This window comes from Acyrthosiphon pisum, chromosome A3, assembly GCF_005508785.2.
Source record: "Acyrthosiphon pisum isolate AL4f chromosome A3, pea_aphid_22Mar2018_4r6ur, whole genome shotgun sequence".
NCBI classification, from domain to species: domain Eukaryota; kingdom Metazoa; phylum Arthropoda; class Insecta; order Hemiptera; family Aphididae; genus Acyrthosiphon; species Acyrthosiphon pisum.
Genome location: NC_042496.1, coordinates 9,229,486 through 9,235,485, shown reverse-complemented (window position 1 = coordinate 9,235,485; position 6,000 = coordinate 9,229,486). Strand labels below are relative to the sequence as shown.

The window sequence follows — 6,000 nt, the reverse complement described above, 5'->3', positions numbered from 1 at the left end:
AACAAGATTCCACGTAAGTAATTAATTCTGTTACCAAAAAATCTAAAAAATACATTTACACAGTTTATTTTTATAGTCATTTTAAGTACAAATTTGGACGAAATTACATATTAAAAACCTAGGATAACTATTTTAGTTATTTTGTTGTGATTGTATAATATTATTCGTGGGTACTTGAAACTTCTAAAGTATACTATTATATATCTATGATAGTATCACGGTTTGTTGTTGATGTATAACGCGTTATATTTACCTATAACCTAATAGATATTATGACATGATTAATTTGGAATTTATTATATAGGTACCTATTATAGGTCAATTTTTTTTTAAATACTATAGACTATAATATAATATTATGTCTGCTTATACCTAGACTGACATACCGTCTCCGCTCAGAATCGTTTTTCTTATACAATGATATTATATCATTGAATTCAAATTTAAAACCATCCATTATACAGTGACCCACTTGTAATCTACTGTACAGCAGAGCGAAATCCACTTACCCACCTTTTTATGTTTAGATATGTTTAGAATTTTAGATTACTCTTATTGATATTGAATAGCCAAGAATAATGATTAGTTATTTTGTTGTAATTTTATAATATTAATTCAACTTACAGAAAATGAGGATGGTTTTTGTTTGAAAAATATGTTTATATCGCCACAGGATATTCCTTAAATGATGGAAAAAGTCTGAGCATTTGAAAATATGATCTTAAAGTAGGTAAGTAAACTTAAAAATATGAAAATCAGAATTTGAAAAAAATCATTATTAAAGAAAAAATGAGGTTGAGCGTGCTTACTGAATCACACTGTATTATATCTATAATATAGTGTTCGGAAGAACCATATAAAATAAATATTTCTTGGCCGACGCAATAAAAGGACTACTTTTTTCTCTCTTCCTAGCCCAAATCGTTGCCAATCCCCTTTCTTATGTCAACAAATATCGTTTTATGCGCAACGCTATTTCTATGTACAAGCAATATCCGAGCATATTATACTTGCACACATATGAGGCAGAGTATATCATTTTTAGAGGTGACGGACAAATCGATATGGCGAAGAGAAAATTATTCACATAAACATTATAATAATGTAATATAATATATAATTTATAATCCTATATATATTTTTTCCATATATATACATAGAAGTGTGCAAACTGGCGAAGGCTCGTGTCATCGGCTGCCGGCTGGGCAAACATTTTGACATTATATTGCATGCTGTTATAATATTCAATTTATACAATAGGCTATATATTGGTGCAGACGTGCAGTATGCGATATGATATTTTATATAATATATATGCATTTATAAGTTTAATTTTTGAACAACTTTTCGTATACCGTATAGTTGTTCAGATGTCCACTCAGGTGAAAACAGTTTACAGAGTCAGGCAGAGTTGAAATGCATGAAAATGCGTGTTTTTTTATTATCGATTTTGTTTTAAAACCGTATCGCCGGTCGGTGCTTGTATCCCTAACGCGAGAACGGCGCGAGTGTAAAATACCGTCCACCCGTCCTAGACGCTATATATAGATGATATATACAATATACATAAATAACATAAAACCTTAGAGAGAATCTGCTGGTAGTTGCCTTTTTCGGCGTTTTTTTCACTCTGACCTTTAATGTTTCCCCGCGAAAAATAAGAAACGTTTTTTCACCATAACGACCGCGACGTCGGCGCATCGTCCGTTGGAAAATTACGTTATAGTTATAATATTTTTTTGTACATAAAGACGTATACATTAATAATACTACATAATAACGACTACGGTACATATATATGTGATTTGCTATTCAATGTTCATTTGCATAATATAATAATAATGTACATTTGCGCTAAATAAAAGTACAATATATACATATTTTGGTAGAAGCGTATAAGCAGCAGACCGTGTTATTTTTAAATCAAAGCCAGGAAACAAATATTTAAGAAGAAAAAATTAAAATTAAAATCTCGACAAACATGGTAAAATTGATTATTTGACCATAATATATATTATATATATTCAACCATATCGGCATTAGCTGATGTCACACATACCATATAGTTCAAACGCCTTAAACAAGAAAATAATTGTAATAATATTAAACCTTTATTTACGGCAAACGAATCCGCATATAATAGCGGTAGGTATACAAAAACAATGTTTGATTTATATAATACAAAACGTAATGCGTGTTACGTAACAATAGTAACATGTATATATGTTACTATTGTTATATATATATGTATATATTATGTTATATTGAACAATATAATGCGACGATACGTATGCGTATATATAAGTAACCGACTAAACCGAGTAAGGGTGATTAGCTGTCAATGTGATACAAAATAATTAAATGTAACTGAAATAATATGTCTGGAACGAGGTTAGGTCACATAATATTATATATAATAATATAGTGGCGGAGTGTATAAAGTTGGACGCGGGGTCGTGAAATCAGAGACATGATGCGTATAATAATTATATACGGGGTGATCTATTTATCGTAAGACATTATTTATTTGAAAAAACAATAACGCTTTTGAAAATATTTTTTTTACAACTTTTAGTCGTTATAAAACAACATTTAAAAAATTTATTTTACTGTTTTTAACGACTTAACATTATGTAAAAAAATATATTTTTAAAAACGTTGATATTTTTTGAAAATATTAGTATTTTACGTTTAATGAATCACCCGATATATAATATATATACATATGATATACATATTTGTGTGTGTCACTTGGACTTGCCACTATAGTAAACGATACCTGCTATAATATTACATGTACACACCTTATCTGCAATATTTGGAGGGTATCGTCAGTCCGACAGTCTGTACGGTATCTGTGATCGTGTATGAAATGATTATGATGTGTCATATACATTTATAAATCGTGCGCTTTTGGCTTTTCATGATACACGTCATGTACACAAATTATGTCAGCAGCCGTTCCTGAGGGATTCGAAACACCTCTATAGCGCTACTGCAGCTCGTCCGATACGAGAATTACCTTATACGAACGCATAATATTATTTTAATATGTTTTCTGGATTTAGTTATTCCCCATATGGAGAACGTATATCTCGGGTGTAGATAGTTTATGTTATGTTCATCTAATAGTACTTACAAGTATTATAGTGACTATTGCAATATTGCCTATTAAGTATATTTATTAGCCAATTACTATTCCATCATTTTCTTTCATTTTAAACATTTATATTAATTAATTATACCTTTAAATATTTTAATTTTCTATCCATCATAGGTATTTAAGTACTTTAAACCATAGAGTCTATCTAAGACAAAAATTTGGGTATTTTTGTCTTAGTACCTACCTAAATATTTTTAGCTATACTAAACTGTGTTATTAATTAGCTAATAGCTAGCATACTACATTTCTACCCTTATAATTCATTTTAAAATAAATAATGGAAGGGATTATGAATTAATTATTATATTAATAAATTGTCAATATTTACCTTTTACATTGAAAATAATCTATTTAAAAAAAACAAACTATTTGAATAATTTATAGTTAATATTAAATAATATTTTTAAACGACAATTTTTAACTCATTTTCAACAAATTTGAAAATTATTTTAATTTTCTAGACTTTTGGCAGTAAAATAATTCTTCCAATCGTTTTTCTTCTTAAATTTCAATAGGTTTATGAATGGATAATAAATTCAGACTAAAAATTCTGTATTCTGCAGACTGTCTGAATATGTTGTATACTTGTATTTCTAATGTAGGTTTTTTTTTAGAAAAACGTCTTGCTGTCATATAAATTTATATACTTCATAAATCATAACGATAGATACTTAGAGTTATTAAGACTAACTTCAGAAGTTAGTATGTTACCAGGAACATATTGCTATCTAATCTTGTTAATGTTTCAACTGTATTTAACGGTCCACATTTGGACATGGGTGATTCCCATTTGGACTGCCACAGTCTATAAATTCTGCTTCAATAATAAAACCTGGTAAATCATCTTCAAAAAATTGACTAGTTGGTTTTAAGCATGTAAAATAGGTTATCAACAGCTAGAAAAGGAAATAAATATATTGTATTGATAAAAAATATTTTAATCGTGATTTTATGGTGTATAAAACGTTATTCTAATGACAAAATTAAATATTATATCATATAAAATGTACGCCTGTATCCAGTCATCAGTACGCATATTTTAAAGGTGAATTTTCATGATTTTTTCGGACGCTACAAACAACCGTCTGGTATTATTTCATATTTTCATCAACATTCACCGAAACTGCAGAAATACTTTTTATGTCTTCATAAAATGTTATTAAACGTAAATTAGACTTTTGCAGCGACCTCCATACAAATTACAATTTTAATACATGGTTACGTAATTGGTATGTTCACAGTACACTGAAATATTTCTATGTAGGACCTATGTTGTAAAACACAATAAACAACCAAGTAAAAAACCAAATTCAACATATTATTATAACATCTATATCATTATGTTAATGCTCACCGAAAATTAACTTCATGTAGACAGATTACAAAACCGTCATTATTATATTGTTATAATGTCAACTGCAGCGAGCAGTTGGGTCAGTTTTAACTCGTTTATGATAATATAAATTGTAATTGCCTTTTAATACAAACGTACTAATTTATATCCTAGCGGTAGTCGGGATATTACAGTGAATACATGTTGCAAAATGGTCAAATAACTGATAAATAATATAACATTTCCTATAGGTACGTATTATACTATTATGGTGTAATTAGTTTCATTTCTCATATTTACAGTACGTTTTTGAAATTAATATTATCTACCATGTATTAGGTTAAGTACCTACTATGTTCAGTTATACATAATATGAAAAAGCAGATAAGTGGATGCCGCTCTGCTCTATTGTACGACTGTATGTGATATTACTAAGTATATTTTATGATATTATTGTGAATAAATAGTAAATTATATGTACCCTATTTACGTGAAACCTTGTTTTATTTTCAATCCTTAGCTATAAAAGTCGAAAATCTTATACATTTTTAACTACAAAATCATTTTTTAATTTTAAATTTGATAAATGTTGTAAAATTCGAACTTTGAATACTTATAAAAAAAAATTGTGCCTAAAATTTTTAATATTTTTCAATGACTATTGTAACAGTGTACTAGGTTACTTGTATTACATTTTTAAACTTTTTGACCCAACAAATAAAATTGAATTGACATTTATAAAAAAAAAAAACTAAACAAATTAGAAACAGAAAATGTCCGTAATCAGCTCAAAACAAGTCAAAATATTTTGAAAATATTATGGTGATTATGTCTAATATAAACATTCAATAAAAACGTCACGGTTTTAAAGTCGTTTGTTTTAGAGTTACTTCAAAAACCAAAATCGATTTGTCGAAAACCAATATTGAGTAAAAATTCTAGTTTTTCCCTTAATTTTTTTCCCGGCGCTTTTGAAAACTACTGGAAATTTTGATTGACTAGATTCCCTTTCCCATCGAAACAAGATATACAGACACAACAAAAAAACATACATCATTGTAAAATTAATACATTCATCGCTCCTCTCGGGATCTAAAATGACTAATTAGTAGTTGTAATCAAACTAAAATAAATTCAAGAATTAAAAATTGTTCATAATGGGAAAAGGGACAGGACATGTTTATAATTTAAAACTTCGGGGAGTTAATAGTTTAATACCTTTTTCGTATTCGAGTACGTACGGTCGCACGCTTGTATATAAACTCTGTAGAATGTTAAGTACCTATTTCTGATGGAAATTGATTAACTACAAACAGATATATCAGTTAATTAGGAAATCCATTTACGTTTTCATCAAAATATACTATTGACTATTAACTCTGATTAATAAATATGTTCATGAATTCTTTCTATTATTTATTACTTATAATCAATTATACGTATAGATAATATATATCATACAGTGGCGTACTTTGGGGGGGAGGGTGTGCTGATAATTTGTTAT

The 6,000-nt window shown here is 28.1% G+C and overlaps 1 protein-coding gene across 3 annotated transcripts in view; it reads right to left on the bottom strand.

Annotated features, from left to right (window-relative positions):
* The window catches only part of LOC100166529 (rho GTPase-activating protein 100F), a 38,384-nt gene that overhangs the window by 30,313 nt on the left and 2,071 nt on the right, over positions 1-6,000 (bottom strand). The window lies entirely within an intron of this gene.